This window comes from Equus przewalskii, chromosome 3 (genome assembly GCF_037783145.1).
Source record: "Equus przewalskii isolate Varuska chromosome 3, EquPr2, whole genome shotgun sequence".
In the NCBI taxonomy this organism is placed as follows: domain Eukaryota; kingdom Metazoa; phylum Chordata; class Mammalia; order Perissodactyla; family Equidae; genus Equus; species Equus przewalskii.
The window spans coordinates 111,765,728-111,784,150 of NC_091833.1; the positions used below are offsets into that span (position 1 = coordinate 111,765,728).

General features: G+C 46.7%; 1 protein-coding gene across 3 annotated transcripts in view; it reads left to right on the forward strand.

Moving 5' to 3' along the window:
* CLNK (cytokine dependent hematopoietic cell linker) overlaps positions 1–18,423 on the forward strand; it is a 154,859-nt gene that overhangs the window by 35,070 nt on the left and 101,366 nt on the right. Inside the window, exon 3 of one of the 3 annotated variants that reach the window (XM_070613237.1) lies at positions 6,226–6,349. The exons of the other annotated variants lie outside the window; for them this stretch is intronic. The gene's annotated coding sequence lies outside the window, so the exon portion shown is untranslated. The remainder of the gene's footprint in view (positions 1–6,225; positions 6,350–18,423) is intronic. 3 annotated transcript variants of the gene reach the window in all.

Genomic DNA, 18,423 nt, shown 5'->3' on the forward strand with positions numbered 1-18,423 from the left:
GAGTCGAATGCTGGTTGCCAGGGGCTGGGGGGAGAGGGAAATGGGGAGTCACTAATCAATGCGCATAAAGTTTCAGTTGAGCAAGACGAGTAAGTTCTAGACATGTGCTGTCCAGCATTGCACCTATGGTCAACTATACTGTGTTATGCACTTAAAAGTTTAAGAACCTAGACCTCATGTTCTTACCACAATCAAATGGTTTTTAAAAAAAGATTTAATTCAGGCATCGCAGGCAGAGGAAACAGTATGTACAAACGCAGGGAGGGAGGGCAGCTACTTAGGGATCAGCTGGCGTCTTCTAACCCTGGAGAGCCAGCAGGGCTTGGCGTGAGCACCTTTTTCATGCTTTGTAGAAGCTTAAAGCCCTATCTAAGAATTTTACAAATCCCAGCATAAGTCTTTTCTCAGAGCTCTCTCTGGTTCAGAGTGGAGAACAAGAAATAAGAAGCAACAGGAAAATCTAACTCCATTTAGCATTGTGCTGAGCCACTTTGGAGCCAGTGGGAAAAGGAAAATTAGAAATACTGATTCTGTCTTTATTTTGAAATTTGATGCTTAATTTTGATTTTTTTTAAATATTGCATTAAAACTATATTCACTTTGATTACTGAGTTTTTTGGTGCCCCCTTAAATTTTGTTCCCGATGTGAATGCCGCACCTGCCTCACCCTGGTCTCCATTCTGAGTCTCCACTACATTCTGGGCTGCAGAGTAGACCGCCGGAGCTCAAACCTGGGCTCTGCCTCCTGCTAGCAGGGAGACCTTAGACAAATGGTTAAATCTCATTGTGCCTCAGTTTCCTCATCTGTAAAATGAAGACAATAACAACATCCTATCATTGAGCTGTGAGGTTTAACTGAGTTAATACATGGAACGCGGTAGAAGCTGACACCTGGAAAGCACAGTGTTAAGTTAATATGAGGGGCACATAAACAAATGTGAGCGATTTTCATCCTGAGACTCTCAGCTCCTCTTTCGTTCCCACTTCTCATCATAGCCATGACCAAGACGAGCCTGGCGTGTGAAGAAAAGCTCGCGCCTGAAGATTTATGAGTAAAAGAGAATGCAAACATCATACTCTACACCACACACAACTTAGCGCTCATAATAGACATCCATTCTTGGGGCCACTTTTTCCGGGTTGCCCACCTCTCATGTTGCTCAGCTTCCTCGCATCATCCTGGCTCCTCCCTCTGCCCTCCCCTGGGTAGCTTTCTCACTCTCTTGCTCCTATGTTGCCCAAATTCATCTCTACATTATGTAGAACACTTTGACCTTCTCAAGTCCCCTTTCCCAACTGCTTTGGAAAACCTGGAGCTGATTTGTCAAGTTAGGAATACGCAGATTATGACTGCTGAATGAGGAGACACAAGCCACCCACGTGGGGTCAGCTGGTAGCTCCCTTGGCCTCCGAGCTTCTACTTTGAGGAAGTGAAAACCCTGGGGGTCCATGTGATTGAAGGCACAGTTTCACTACACTCACATAAAGGAAGTAAAATGACAAGGTTTATTAGGTACAGATCCCAGAAGGGGAGTGCAATGAGCCAGGGGAAGGGTAGTCCTCCATCCCAGATCAGGAGCAAGCAGGAGATAGAGAGCAGGGTAGCAAGCATCTATTACTTATAAGGTGGTTGGGACAGAAATCAGTAATTTTTCATGGGCTCAACTCTAAGTGGCTATTTTAAAAGGAGCCCCTAGAAAAGCAGGGCGGGAACTTGTGGAGGGCATCCCATGCTCAGGTCCTTAACTAAACATCCAGGCCTTGTATGTGAGCGGGTTGTCACACTGTAAAATGCCTCAAAGTGGCTTCTCTCTCATCACTCAAACCCAGTTTCAGGCCTGCTATACGTAGCCAAGCTCATTGAGGCCGACAACAGAAAAAAAGGATTGTCATGTACCATAATCTAGGGAACTATGGTTATAAATGACACAAGAGTATCAGAGACCTGAGGACTACAAGATATTTGGTGCATTGATGCCCAGAGATGTCATCATGGAATTTCCCCCTGGGATATTTGGACAGTGCTTTGTCACACAGAGAGTTTACAATTGTATTGTTACTGTGAATGTTATGACCTAATTTTGAATTCTGGTTGGGGGCGTATTAGAAAGTAGAGGACTTTTGAGGTTGTAGGAATACTTTGAGGTGTGTAGCCCCTACACCTCCGCCCTATGACTACCCTCTATTATTAGGTGCCTGCATGTGGCAGTGTGTCCTTTCCTAGTGTGTTCTCTTTTGTCACTTCAGCAGCTGTCCTCATGGCAGCAGGAAAATCTGAGATGGCAGGAATAGGTAAAAGAAAGAAAATCAGTCACTACAGGCCACCACAGGAGGGGCTGTTTTCTAACTTCTGCATGGTAGGCACCATGAGGGCAAGGACTCCATCTCTCTGGGTCACTGCCGTACCCTCAGTATACAGCACCAACCCTGGCACAGAGGAGGCATTCAGTGGCATTTGGTGATGGGGTTATTGCGAGAGCAATTGATTCAAGACGAAGGGAACCCAAAGATGGAATCTCATGACTGTGAAGTCATTTGAGCTCCTCCCTCGGCAGCCATCCCAGGCAGGAGAAAATGTGAAGAGGCATTTGCCTCTTTCAGGAGGAGCCATTCTTCTCCAGGTGACATGAGTTAGAAATACAGTTGGCAAAGAAGACCATGAGGCAAGGGTCACATAATCGCCAAGATCCAGAAAATTTACTTCTTAAATGGACCAGCCAATTTTAAGCATTATGTCTGTCTGTCTGCCTGCCTGCCTACATGTGTGTGTGTGCACGCATATAGCCTGTTTTGTGATAGATAGGTCATCAGTCATCCAACAATACAGATCTAGCATATACATACTAAAATAAAAATTTTTAAATCATGACTTATAGCTTTGCAGCACTGAACATTTTAAATGTCCTTCAGTGTCCCCTGTTTTACTTAGCCTACCCAGGAGCTCTGTGTGAATATCAGGGCAAACATAATTATTCTCATTTTAGAGTTGAGGCAACTGAGGTTAAAGAAATTAGGCGACCTTCCCAGAGCCACCCAGATATTAACTGACGGTGCAGCCCAGTGAGATAGGTTGGGTCTTGGTTTTTGCTTCATTTTATCTACTTTTCCCTTTCTGCTAAATAGATGGGAAATTGAAGCTCAAAGATTCCATGATGTACCCAAGTTCATACAGGTCCCACTGGTGGCAGTACCAGGACTCAGGCTAGCAAAGTCAAATGACCTGGTACTCCTTTCCAATATCCATGCTGTTTGTCTTCCCCCTTTTCATTCTTGCCTCCCTGCCTCTGTCCTGGTAGCCCGTTCTCCCTGGGATGACCTCCCCTTCCCAACTGGTTCACCTTTAGGATGTAAACCAAATGGCTCTCCAACAAAAATGTGTCCCTTATTCTTTCAGGCCTCACTGAACATCCTCTCTGTACCTGTTCAGCCTCACTTTGCATTTGCTCATTTTGCCTCTGCATCTCAATCAGAAGCTCCCTGGGGGCAAGTGCAATGTCTTGGCCATCTCTACATGTTGCAGAGCAACTCTGGGACATATGCCAGGCACACGGCAGGAGGCACTGGACATGAGGTCAGAATGCATATGGCCATGCCAGCTGAAAATCGTAAAGGGCTGTACCCATGCCAGATTTGTTTATTTATTTTTACTCTTATTTACCTTGCCTTTTTTTCCAAAATTGTTTCGTATGCATTGGTTACTATAGTTGTATTCTTGAGAATGCCAAATTAATGGATGATGTATTTGAAGGATGCACTTCTGTCATTCATTCCTTCGTTTGTTTATTCATTCATTCGGACGAAGAGGTCTGACAGTTGTCTACAAGCAGCACGCCCAGCAGCTGTACAGCACAGCATCCACTGAGGAGAGTCTTGGCATAGTCTAGACTCCATCCCCAGGGCAATGCAGGAATCCACTGGAGTGAGGACGGACTTGCAGTTTACCTTCCACTCCATGTAGATTCTAGTTTCCTGCTGAAGTCATGCTGAACCCTTAGAGCAGACCCAGACTGAATCCATGACCCAGACTTTGGGAACCACCTGGCTCTCTCTTCCTCCCCTGAATCTTCTGCTCCAACCAGCCTAACTTCGGTAATACCACTGCAATTACCCATGCCTCCATGCCAGTCCTCCCCTGCCAGGGGCCTGTTAAACCCCGCTCAGTGAGCCCGCCCCTCCCCCACAACAGCAAAGCTCCCAGAATCCCACCCTTGCTGTCCTTCAGGAGGCCAATTCCTCTCTATTTAGATGTCTAAGTCAGACTTGAAAGTGCAGTCTTATTCCTCTACAGCTTTAAGACACCCAAGGCAAAAATCATACGTTCTGATCTAATACTTGATTTTTTTTTACATGAAAAATGGCCCTGACATGCTCAGAGATTGGAGGGGTAGGCAAGCTTCCAGAGGCAGCTGCCTTGAGCCCCTCTTGGCTGTGGCTTCACTTCCAGCTGTAGCAAAGGTCTGCCTCTGAAGCTTGAAGCACGGGCTGCTGGGCGAGCACTTCCCGCTGGCTTCAAGCATCTGCTTTTCATCTGCCTATAAGTAGGTTTCACGTTGCTGTTTATAGTTCTTGCTACAAGGACAGTTCTTGGGCGGGGACGGAGAAGCCTGCAGTGCTTGGGCGAAGGCAGAAGCGTGATGATGGAAGGGTAAGAACAATAGTAACAGCTCATACTGCACAGCCCTGCATAGTCGGCTTCTTAAGTCTCCTGATATGAACTAAGAGCCCAGCAATGGGATCCCTATTCTATTCAGGGTGTGGAAACAAAGACTGTTCATGCAGCTTGTTTAAGGTTGCACAGCGGTTAGCAAGAGAGGAAAAATTATGATACATGAGGGGTGTGCTTGCATGCGTGTGTGGGTATGGCAGAGAGAGACAGAGACAAAGAAACAGAGAGAGACCTTTAAGACTTCAAAAATTTTGGTTCAGCCCCTTGCCCAATGCAACAATGCCCTTGAAAAACCTCCTTGGCAGAGCTTCCAGAAGCCAAAAGCTTACTCATTGCCTTTCAAGTTAGACTACACTGTTGTTGGCTCTACTGACTGAGGAAAAATAATCCATTAAGCTGAAAATAGGAGGTAGTGTATGTACTGAAACAGATCCCAGACTTCAGACATTGGGCAATTCTGGAGTTGAGTCTCAGTTATTCCACTTTATATGTGACATGGAAGAAGAATTTAACATTGCTGCTCCTCAAATGCTTCGCTTGTGGAGTCATAACAATGTCCTTCTTGAGGGAAGATGTGTGGAGCAGCTAGAGTGGTGCCGTCCGATCGGACTTTCCGCAGTACTGGAAATGATCTACATCTGGACCAGCCAATATGGTAGCATCTGCCACGTGTGGTAGCATCTGCCACATGGGGATGTTGAGAATTTAAAATGCCACTGACGAACTGAATTTTTATTTTTTTATTTTTAATTAATTTTAATTTAAATTTAAGTGGCCACATGAGCAGGTGGCTGCTGTTTTGGACGGTGCAGATATAGAAGCTACAAATTCACGGTCTCATGTGTTCTCTGTGACAACTTCGTGAATTGTACGATGCAGAAAGCCTTTTCTCATTTTATTGATGAAGAAACTGAGTCTCAGAGGAGATCCTGCTAAGATCTCATAGGGGTATCTCACACCATGAGCTGGCTCCTAAACTAGGGACCTACAGGGGGCTATTGGCAGCCCCCACGCCCCCAGCCCAGCAGGGCACATGCAAGCCCTAAGGCGAGTCAGGCACTGCCTGAGCAGAGAAAGTGCTTGCACAAGGAGCCGAAGCCACTGACAAAGTGTTATTCATTGTGTCAGTGCTAAGCCATTCTGTCCAAACCATTTCCCATCTCCAACAGAAGAGGGTTGGCTTGGTAAAAGGTTCAGAGGCAATCAGTCAGTTTCACACAGCCTCACTCAGCAAGGCAAGAAAGCCTCTGCGCTTTGCCTTGGCCAGAAATGTCTCTAACTCACCAGATCAAGAGTATTCTTGAAATTCCTTCAATACAATGGGTTTTGGCCTTGACATATACCAGCATTTCTGGGGGTGGGGAAAGGCACCTATGACGGGCTGAATTATGTCCCTCTTCCAAATTCATATGTTGAAGCCTAACCTCCAGCACCTCAGAATGTCACTGCATTTGGAGATAAGATCTTTAAAGAGGTAATTAAGGTAAAATGAGGTCATTAGTGGGCCCTAATCCAATATGACTGGTGTTCTTATAAAAACGGGAAATTTGGACACACAGGTACAGAGGGAAGACCATGCAAAGACACAGGGAGAGGAAGACAGCCGTGTACAAGCCCAGGAAAGAGACCTCAGAAGAAAGAACCCTGTCAACACTTTGATCTCAGACTTCTGGCCTGCAAACCGTGAGGAAATAAATTTCTACTGTCTAAGCCACTCAGTCTGTGGTTCTCTGTTAGAGCAGTCCAAGCCAACGAATACAGCACTTATCTGATAAATCTGCCCGCGTGATTCTAGCAAGTAGCACAGGCAGACAGCCCCAGCTTTAATTCACCAAGGAATGGCAATCATTAACACCACCAATGTCAACAGCAAGAATGATAAAAATAAGTTAAAGCATTATAGCTTTGTACAATGAATATGCCACTTTCACCAAGTCATTGTGTGGATTAATCCTTCTTCCCAATTTACGGATGAGCAACTGGAACCTCGGGCAGGAGTTTGTTCAAGTTCCCAGAGTCTGTAGTTAGTAAAGCCAGATCACACCCGCTAGCTCCTGGACTCCTCAGTCCTGAAGTCCATTTCATCATATTACCCACTTTTCATCAAAACCACCTCTGAGCAAGGTGACCACATGACCCAACGTGCCCAAAACAGTCGCAGTTGGCACTGTTTTCCCAGAGTAATTATGAAAAGCGCCCCCTTTCACTCTCCAAAACACCTGGATTTATACAATTCACTACAATGTCACCCTACAGATAAGCCACACTTAGTAGTAAAAGGTTGGCCGGGTGTTTATAAACCCTCCGGAGAGTGAAGCCGCTATCAGTATGGCCGGGGAACATCATTGTGCAAGCAGTGGTCTCACATTTTGGGGTGCAAACAGGCTGGATGACGAGCGGCAGTGCAGAGAACAAGGTGCCCTCAACCCCTCAGCTCAGGAGGCCGGTGCCTTGATGCGACTCTGCCAGTGGCCTGCCATGGGAGCTGAGGTAAAAAGAGGGAATTGATCCCTGAGCTCATGCCAGCTTTAATTCTCTGGTTAATTTGATAAGTGCTTAGGACATTTAAGGGCCTGTGGATGGGAGTGGGCAGTAAAAGCAGAATGATTGACGTGTTCCAGGGTCTTTTGGAAAGGTAGGACATATGTGTAATTCTGATGTTTTGCCCCCAAATGTCTGAGATATGTATTTGCTAGTTTGTCACAGTAACAAATAAACCCCAGAAAGATCAGTTGCTACCACATCGAGGTTTGGTACTTTGTTCACAGAAAGCTTGTGTGTCCAGTGGTTCTCTGAGGTGGATCCCTTCCATGCAGTGGTTCAGGGATTCAGCCTCACACCCTGTAGGTTCAGCATCTGGAGCAGGTAGCTGAGACTAGGTGCTGATGGTCTATTTTCCTTTTATTCACACCCTGCTGTCCAGAACAGTTGCATGGCCCCACCTAACAGCAAAGTTACCTGATAAACCCCACTCTTCAAAATTCAGTCCCAATCTAACAGTTCGTGGCCTGCAGTCTCCTGCTTGTATGCTCAAGCTCCAGATACACCCCCCAACTCACACTAGGGAAGCTGTCGCCATGCCTTGGTATGCTGTTTTCCACTTCTGCCTACCCTCCTCCACTCCTCTCTACCCAACACCTCTCAGGGCCCATGGTCCATTGAGGTGGCATCTGCTCATATCAGTGTCCTAGTCCTGCTGTAACAAATTACCACAAATTTGGATGGCTTAAAGCAGCAGAAATTTATTCCCTCACAGTTCTAGAGGCCAGACATCTGAAATCAAGGTTGTTGGAAGAGACATGCTCTGCATCCTAGCTTCTAGTCGTTGCTGGAAATTCTTGGCATTTCTTGACATGTACCTACATCCCTCCCATCTCTGCCTCCATCATTACACGGCCGTCTTCCCTCTATGTGTCTGTGTCTTCACATAGAGTTCTCCTCTCTGTATGTCTGTCTCTGTGTCTCTTCTCTTCTTATAAGGAAACCAGGCATATTGCCTTAAGGGCTCACCCAACTCCAGTATTAACTCAGCTTACATCTTAATTTATATTTGCAAAGAGTCTATTTCCAAATAAGGTCACATTCAGGGGCACTAGGGGTTGGGACTTCAACATATCTTTTTGGAGGACACAATTTAACCCCCATCGCTGCTTGAGAAGTCTCCCCAGATGCCCTTGAGCAGAATCCCTCCCTCTGACCTCTGTGTTCTCATGGATCACATGTCATACACCATAAATATGGCATTTGTTCCAGTGTGGAAGTGTTTGCACACCTCTCGTTCCCGCTTTGTACACAGGGACAATGTCTTATGTACCTCTTGCATCTCTCTAGTAGCATCTCACAATGTCTGAGGCCGTCCAGAGCAGCCTAGTCCAGAAGAAAGAGCATGGGATCTGGAGACAAGTAGTCCTTTGAACACCAATCCTGCCACCTCCTAGTCATGTGATTTGGGCAAGGTATTGAACCCATAAGATTTTCAGTTTCTTCATTTTTAAGAGGGGAATAATAACCCAGCTGAACCAGCTTAAGCCTCAAAAGGAATTTATTCTTCCCTGAAGACCACCCAATTCTACTGTACCTTTTACCAGAGTTCCTTCCAGCAATGAGGTTCTCGGATCCTCCCTCATCTCTACTGGCTTTCACTACTCTGAATGAACCTGAAGGGAAAAGTCAAATTGTTCTCCCGAGCTCTGCACAGGAAGCAAGCAAAAAAGCTTCAGAACGCTGAGCAGTGACAGGTATATCAAAATACCAAAGCTTGACTGAGAAGCTGAAACACAGAGGTGCCGCCAAGGAGCAGTGGGCAACTGAAAGTACTTAAAGTAATTAGCACTGAAAAAGCACAGTCTTTCGGTGAGCCACGTAAGCCCAGTAGGCAGAATTGGGGCTGCAGCGTGATTCTCTCTTCCTTTAGATCAAATGTGGAGAGGTAGAAAGCGTGAAGCTGGAGTTGCAGGAGAGATGACAGGCAAACGCAGTAAATAGAGCTAATTAACTTCAGCTTCATTCCCCAGGTTACAAAGGGCTGAGCAAGCTGCCTGGGAGACAGCGGGGTCTCTGGGTCTGCCTGCTGACCTGGGATAACTTGTATGACAGCTCCCAAAGCAACTGCCCGGCTGTTTCCTTTTATATCTGAGGCATCCTGTGGGCCACTTTTTCAGGACAAATATTCGGTCTTCCTCCCTTAGTCTCTCGTCAGTGTCCCCTCTTTTCTCAGAGGGCTCCCCTGAAGGCCCTTGTGGCTTCCATCCTCCTTTTCTGGCATCTTCAAGAAGCAAGTGCTGGTTACGGAGAGGGAGTGCCATCCCACGATGAAGGGCAGGGCTCAGGGCGAGACTCAGCCTGGACCCAACTCTACTTGTGTGACCTTGGAAGTTGGCTTAACCGCTCTAGGTCTCATTTTCCTCGTCTGTAAAATGGGAGTTCTAATCCTAACCTCACTTGTTGTCCTGAGTATCAATGGGAAGATGTAAGCCCAACTGATAGCTACCATGTTTGTGTGTCAGAGCACCCAACATCATTTAATCTCTCCCATTACAACCACCCTCGAAGGGCTGACACAGGGAGCAAATGAAGTCCTGTATGTGAAGGCGCATAACAAGGTCTAGCACTTCATACATTGTGATTGCTAATCCTATTGCCATTACATGGAGTGGATTCTGTCTGCTTCTTGTATGTGCATGTTGTTGTCCACTTACATTCCTGCTATTCAGTGTAGTATATAACAGTTATAAAAGCACAGAGTAGAAAAATGACAGAATTCTTGGTCTTTGGAGAACTTGCAGATATCCAAGAAGGCAGCATGGTCCAGAAGAAAGAGCATTAGTTTTAGGGTCAGATATTCCTGGGTTAGGCATGCCATCTCCATCAAATTGCTTATCTCATTTCCCTCAAGTGCAAACCGTGATCACAATCGAACTTCCCATAGAGAGAATGAGAATCAGATAAGAGGATGTGGATGGAGTGTTAACACATCACCTGGCAGTCAGTGAGTGCTCTGTGAACACGAGCATTCATCAGATCCTCTGAGAAAGGCACAGCCCACTAACAGATATGATGAGGATGGAACCATAATTAACAGCCCAAAGATAACACTCTCGATCTGAGAGAACGTGTGTGCCTCAAGAACTTTTGAGGGCCAGGCCAATGGCCAAGTGGTTAGGTTCACACATTCCACTTTGGTGGCCTGGGGTTCACATGTTTGGATCCTGGGCATGGACCTACACACTGCTCATCAAGCCACACTGTGGCGGCACCCCATGTAGAAGAACTAGAATGGCCTACAATTAGGATATACAACTGTGTACTGGGGCTTTGGGGAGGAAAAAAGAAAGAAAGAAAGAAAAAGAGGAAGATTGGCAACAGATGTTAGCACAGGGCCAATCTTCCTCACCAAAAATCATAAAAAAAAGAATTTTTGACTTAGCTCTAATTCTGTAAATGAACAGAAGTTCCAGGTTAAAAACGCTTCTCTTGTCAGTGGCCTAGCCATATTTGCTTATTTGGGCCTAAGTTTGAGGTATTTTAAAAATATTAATTAGTTCATGATAGGTGATGCAAAAGTAATGATAGTGCTGAAAGTGATGGAAATAAAAATGGAGAATTTTTATGTGAAAAGTGAATAAAAATGATGAACGTCACATGGCTTATGTGGCATGACTCCTTCAAAAGTAGGAGCGTTCTAGAAGACAAACAGTGAATCTGTTGTTTTTGAAAAGTGCAGCCAATGTGCACCGACAGATTTATCAAGAGAAGAGGAAAGTGACTGTCAGACCCTGAGCTAGACTCAGAGACACCGGATGCACAAGGAGAGCAGCTCCCTGCCCTTGTGGGGCTACAATAAGGTGGAAGAAACAAATATTCCATAAATAGCCACGTGAAAGTCAGCTGTGCTAAGTGGAAGCTGTCTGTTGCGATATGTATGAAATGCTATGCACATCGCCAGGGCAAAATTAGAAGTCTCCATCTTCTTTTATGTTCCTTTGCACTGAGCCCTGATAAGGGCTAAGGCTATTGTCTGCCCACTTCGTGGACTCGATGGACCGGGAGACCAGCAAAGATGAAGGTGGGCATGGTGGAGGTCAGATGGAGAGAAGGGAACAGATCCAAGAAGCAGTTTGGAGGGAAAATCTCCATGATTGGTGATGGCTTGGGCTAGGGATGTTGGATGGTCAAGGATGACTCCTGGATTCCTCTATTGCACAAATGGATGGAAGAAGGTGCCATTTGCAGAACAAAGGGAGCCTGAGGAGATGGCGAGTCAAAAGATTAGAGTTACATTTTGGATATTTTCATTTTTTGATTCTTGTCAGGCATCCAGTTGGAGACATCAGGTGGCCACCCTATACAAAGGCTGTCCATGCCTTCAGCCACCATTCAATATTGCAACTCAATTTGTGGATCAGGTGACATTACTGAGCCCTCTATTCAGAAAAAGAGGCTAGGGTTTCAAATAAAAAGACCTCAGAAGCAGACACATTTGAATCCTAACTCTATTGTCCACCAGCTATGTGAGGCCTGAAGGACAACTGGGAAAACCCTTTTGCTGTTTGAGCTTCACTAAAAAGTAGAAATAATTCCTCTGTCACAGTGTGGCTTTGAGAATAAAAGGAGATAGAAAACTTTCCAATTGCCAGACACCCTACTGGCACTATTTCCCCTTCCGCTTTCCCATTTCCCTTCCTCTCCTCTAACGCTCTGTTCTTTGGTGACAGGGCTGGAGTGAATTCATATTAGACATGTAATTAAAGATCACAGAAACTGTTATGTAGTGTCAACAAATCTTTGTTTTACCCCAAGGATTTGACTATTTCAGAGAGATAAATCTGTATCTGGCTAGATCTACCTGGATAGAAATACAGATGATATAGACATAGATACATAGATATAGATAGAGACACCTAGAAATGTAGATATTCCTCTGTAAGTGTGCTCATCTTATTTTCAGACAACACAATGATCTGAAAAATTTCTGGTTCCCTGTAATTGTGATCTTTCCTCTCCAGCCATTTCATTTCCTTTTTCTTCATCTGAGCATCTGAGGGAGAGGCAGTAGCTATCTCCTCCCCCACCTGTCTCTGGTGTCCAGCCTTCTGCTTCACCCACTGATGCCCATCCTAGAAGAGAACACAATTAAATGACTTCCTACAGAAGGCAGCGGGAGTGTTCGGCTCTTATGAGAGGGGACGCATACCTTAGGCAGCTTGGAAATGCTTTTCAATCAATATGCTCCGGCCAGGGGTCACGCAGATGGTACTTAGCTCCTGTAGAGTTCTTCAGGAGCTGACCTCATCATGTTGACCCAAAGACAACTAGACACCAGGAGGAGCAGGAGGGAGGTGGAGGCCCGGAAGAGAAGGCTTTCATGATGCTATGTTGGGAAATGAGAGTGGATCAGGAAACGCTGATTCGCTAAAGTGGCTCTGGCATTTGGCACCATAGATGCCATGTGGTAGATGGTAGAAAGCATCTTCTTTTGTGTGCTCCTCTATACTTTCTATAAATATCTTCATTACAGACAGCCTTTATTCACTTGTCTATCCATTTATTCATTCGTTCATTCAGCAAATGTTCATGAAGATAAATGTGCATGGAGATAAACATGGCCCTCAATTCTGCTTCCCTATTTTAAGGGGCTGCCTACGATGGCATACACAGAACAATAGTGCCTGCCTGGCTTGTGGGAGATACCCCATAAATAATAATTTTTGGTGTAATTACTAAAGAAGTATATGGATTTATGAATGAATAAAAGGATGAATAAATAAATGAATGAATGAATGAGAAGGTGGGGTGCTCAGCCCAGCCTATGAGAATGTGTGGGTAGGGAATAGGAACGAGGTGTAGTGGGGGAAAGGAAGATAAACCTTCCCACTCCTGCTGTCTTGCTAGAATTAATTTTTACTCCTTCCTTCCTTCCTAGAGTTCACAGTCTATTTGGAGAGAGTGTCTCCGTAATTTCTGAATCCACAACACAGAGCACAGGCACAGAGTGAGAAGGGAGGGACATACTTGGTTAAGCAGATGTGGGTTGGAATCCCAGCTCTGCTACGTGCCATCTGTGAGAGCTTGAACCGGTCCCTGGAGCTCCAGAGTCTCCATTTTCCCCTCCGTACAATGAGGGTCATGAGATCCTCTCTCTGCTTATCTCATAGAATGGTCACAGAGTCCAAATGGGGACAAATATGTGTCACAGTAAGTCGTCAACCACCCAGCACTATATAAAGGCAAACTCATCTGAAAGGCATCAGCGGGCCCAGGAGCAAAATGAATGGGAAACAAACCCAATTCAGCTCAGATGTACAACATTTAATCAGTTTCCTCAAGGCTGAGGAGTTTTCATAGAAAAGAACCCCATGGGGCCGGCCTGGTGGCGCAGCAGTTAACTGCACACATTCCACTTCGGCGGCCCGGGGTTCACCGGTTCAGATCCCGGGTGCGGACATGGCACTGCTTGGCAAGCTGTGCTGTGGTAGGCGTCCCAGATATACAGTAGAGGAAGATGAGCATGGATGTTAGCTCAGGACCAGCCTTCCTCAGCAAAAAGAGGAGGATTGGCAGCAGTTAGCTCAGGGCTAATCTTCCTCAAACAAAAAAAAAAAGAAAGAAACCCATCCTGGAGTGGCAGCAAAGTGAGGCTGTTCTCTGGAGCATTCCTTCATTATTGTCAGTCTTTCAGCATTTCTGCCTCCCCAGCACTCAGAGGTCTTGTGGTGCAGTGGTTCCCAAACACCATGCATGGACTGGGCTTGGCTGGCAGCATCAGAAGCACCGAGATTTTCTACTTGCAATATTTTTCTGAACTATTTCTGAAACGTTGAAAAACATAGGTTCCTGGCCCTCCCTCATGGAGGCTCTAATTCTGAAAGCCTTGAGAGAGGCTGAGACTGTCTGGTTATAAGAGGCCTTCCCCATGTGCAGCCGGGGTGGGAGCCACTGCCCCCTCACCACCACGCTGCCTGACCCCCACGAGCTCTGCCGTTGGGAAGATGTGGGGCCTGTGAGAAACTGGCCTAGAGACAGGGGCTGGGGGTCTTCTCACGGGTAAAGGTGAAAACTCCCTGAGCTTGGCTGAGACTCTAAATCCTGAGTTGAGGTTTCCTGGGTCTGGGCATCCCCTCTCCCAGCCCTGAGAGATGTTAGGGCCTCCTCACCCCTGCTGGGTCTATGTCCACTTCCGTTTCCTGGGACAGATGAAACGTCAGGGGGCCCCCCAAGTGAACACTCCATTGCCTGGCATCTCAGATCGCTGATGTGTTTGGGGAAGGTGAGCCCGCCTCTTCCTTAAAGCCCAGGCCAGGTTAGCAGTGGTTAGTAATAACCACCAGTTAATTGAGCACGGCCCCTCGCACAAGCCTGTGAGGGAGGCAGCCACGATTGTCTTCACTCAAGGATGAGGAGACAGGGCCAAGACCACACAGTTTGTCCCAGGGAGTGAGGAGTTGAGCCCACCTCCACCCGCCTCCAAAGTCCCCCTGCCCCTCAAGTTTGCATCCACTGCTCCATTCTGCAATGTCCCGGGCATCTTCCTGGGGGCTGTCCTATCCTGGCAAGCAACGGTGAACAGACCCTGCCTCTTAGGAGATTCATATTAATTCAGAGAGAAAAAAAGGTAAATAATTTCATAATTAAATATTTTCAAAGCACTGTAAGTCCAGGGGTGACTTACGAGAGCGGGCATAGACGTCGTCTGTGTTGGAGTGTAGCCTTGAGTTCAAATCTGAAGGACAATTGGAAAACTAAGCAAAGAGTGGAAAAAAATAAACTTCCCCTCTGAGGGAACTGCATGGAGAAAGACCTTGAATGTGAAGGGTTAAGGCCTTTCTAAGGAAACGAAAGGTCAGTGTGGCCCGAGTTCCAGAGCAAGATTGGGGTAAACCTAGGAAGGCCATCAACGACCATGTAGGTCCGTGTACTCTTTCTCTGAGAGCAAGAGGAAGGCACCGAAAGTTTTCACCCATGGGATTAACATAAACAAATATATGCTTGAAAAGTTTCTGTGGGCTTCCTTCTGGAAACAGATTGGAGGGGGACAAGAAAGAGGGGGTGTGGGAACGCCAGCCAAGAGGCTGTTATCCAAGTGAGAGACAGCGGGCTGCTTAAATCCATCTCATTGTCTGGAAAACCTTATGCCGCACGTCAGTTTCTCTAGAAGCAGGGCCTGAGATGGGGGTTCTTGTGTGAGCGACTCAGGACGGGAGTGCTGGTGGGGGCGTCCTGCAGGGGAGGGAGGAAACCCGGAGGGGAAGGAGAGTTCTGGGGCAGCCTGGCCTGACAGCACAGGAGATGTGGAGCATGAGTTGTGTCACAGAGGTCGTTCAGCCTAGAGGCAAGAGACCGGGTCAGTTAGTGGCTCAGGATGCTCATGGGGGTGGGAGTGGGGAACCCAACGTTTCAGGCTTCACCAGCTCAGGTGGCTCCTGTAGTCAAAGGCAGTCCTCGCAAAAATGGTGCTGATGTGCCCTGTTAGCAGTCACCCTCCAGAGGCAAGAGGAGGGATGTGCTGGCCCAGCAAAGAGGATCCAGTGGGGGAACAACAGCATCTGCTGTAACTCCTACCTGGACCCAAGTGGTAATATTGTTTGAATAAATGAATCAATATAATACTAAACGTTACTAAATGTCAAACTATGTAGGTATTATTAAATAGGTAACTATGCAGAAAGTTTACCTCGTTAACGACTTTTCCTCCAAAAGCCAGGGCACAGGGAGGAAGGGCCAGGTGAGAAGAGAAGAATTCTCGGGCTGGCCCAGTGGCTGAGTGGTTAAGTTTGCGTGCTCCGCTTTGGTGGCCCAGGGTTTGCATCCTGGGCGCGGACATGGCACCGCTCATTAAGCCATCACATCATTAAGCGTCCCACATGCCACACCTAGAAGGACCTATGACTAAAATATACAGCTATGTACTGGGGGGATTGGGGAAAAAAAAAGAGAAGGATTCTCATCCCGGAACACCAGGTGCTCGCAGGGCCTCTGCGGCAAGGCTGGGCTTAGAGGCGGCTGTGACAAGCTTCCTGTGCTCCTTAAAGGAGGGGACTGTGCTCAGGTGCCTTGGGCCCCTCCCAGCTCCACAGTCCTGTGGCTGCTCCCGGCCCCTACCGTAAAAGTCAGTTCCCGCTGATAAAACAAACCCATTCTCCATGGATATCAACCTTCCCGCCAAAAACTTTGAGGGTAAAAAACAGTTTAAGCCCTTGAAGAGGAAGGAAAAGCTGTCCTGGACACATCTCTGACTTCTCCGCTTATGTGGTAGCAGGTTGGGTGACGTTTGCCCAGCAGGAGTAGATGAGAATTCGTGAGAATTGGGTTCGAGTGCTCGTTCTACGGGAGAAACGTGGCTCAAAGCTCTCCCAGTGGTGCAGGTGAGGAAACTGAGGCACAGATAGGCCAAGCACCCTGCTCAAAAAATACATGGGTAGGAGTGGCAGAACCAGGATTGGAGCCAGCTGTGTCATGAAAGCACACGCCTGGAACCATGAATTTGGGAAATTGTTAAAATACGGTATAAGAGCCATAGTCTGCAGTGTTATGCATCCATCAAAATGGTTGTACGGAGGCATATTTAATTAAGCACATATTTATTCATTTAAAAAATTATCATTTATTTGTGTGTGCTATAAACCAGAATATGTCGATTTGTATGGCATGATTTTTATTGTCTTGTTTTTCCTCGTATTCATTTTCTACAACGTCCATGTAATTACAAAGATATACAAATATAAATTTAAAAACCAAATTTTAAAAAAGGAAAGGGGAGGAAGGATAGGGAGGGGCTGACTTGCCATGTGTCGGGGAGGAACAAGAGACCTCTGTGTGAATAAAATAAAGACCATTCAAGAGAATGGGAGGAAGTGAAGATGGGCTTTCCAGGTCAGTGAAGCAAAAAGAGCGAGAAGGAGAGAATGAACGAGAGGCAGGAAATTTATATCCCAAACCTACGCCCCTTGGAGATAAAAAAAAAAAAAAAACACACACACACACACACAAATTAACCAGACCATTGCCCTGAGAGGAATGCTCATTTTATAGACATAGAAATTAAGAGCTGGGGCTTGAGGCAACTTCCTCAAGACTCTGCAGGGAAGGAGGCAGAGCTGGCCTGAGAGGACCCAAGACTGCCCGTGCCAAAGGCGTGAGCTCCGGGGCTGAAAGCCCTGCGTGTGAAGCCAGCACCGCTACTCACCAGCCAGAAGGAACGGACGAGTCCAGGACATCCCCCCAAATTCAGTCGCTACAGTTGGAAAACAAGAATCATCATTCCTGTGCCCAAATACTTTCATGAAGTTTAATAAATGAGCAGCTGAAATGAATGTGCCTGGTACAGAGTAGGTCACAGATGTCGGCTTCCCTCCCTGAGTTAGATGGTCCCTTCCGCCCCCAGACTGGAAGCATCTCCCCTACACCGTGTTAGCCCTCAGCTGTGTCATGGGAGTTTAAACGGTGACAGACCTGGTCCAGGGTCAACAAAAGGAGAAGGCTTGGTTTGGCTGCCTCTCTGTCTCTGTCTGTCCCTCTGTCTGTCTCTCACTCTCTCTCTGATGCACAAGCACAAATGCACACGCACAGACACACACACAAACACACACACACCCTTAGTACAACGAATGCCCGATGCTCTTCATTTCCAAAGTGCATAAGTGATCTCACTGGGTCTCAAGGGAACAGCCAATTGGAAGAAGAGAGATGAGCCCAGCAGAGCCAAGCTCCGTGTAGAAGCAGCGAGAAAAGCAAACACAAACTGTTACAATAACCTCAGAGTGGTGTGAGCCTGTCAGATTCGCCTCCACGCCCTCCCTTTATACACAGAACGCCTCCCTCCAGTGGAGGACAGCTCTGCTTTCAATTATGCTGGTCAGCGTTTCCCAGTAATAGCAATCCTCAGATCCTGTCAGGCACCCCAGGGCCTGGGGGATCGCTCTGTGAAAAGTCTTGGGTGGTTTTACGGCTCCACAGGCAGGAGATCTTCATGTCAAAGGCATCTTGCAGCGTGATGCCGCTGTGTACTTGGTGCGCCTGAGGCTTTGGGGATGAAAGACTCGTACACATGCACAATATTATGATGGTTATTATTCTACTGCCCAGTAAAACTTCTGCAACTCATTCTTCTTGGAAACTACCAAGAAAGACATCGCAGACTATTCGCCCTGTAATCACTGAGGTGGAAACAAGGCAGACTTGAGTCCTGGCCTGGGCTTTTGCCCCCAGCTGGGTTGGAGATGTTGGGTTGGTCACTTCCCCTCCATAGGGCAGTTTCCTCA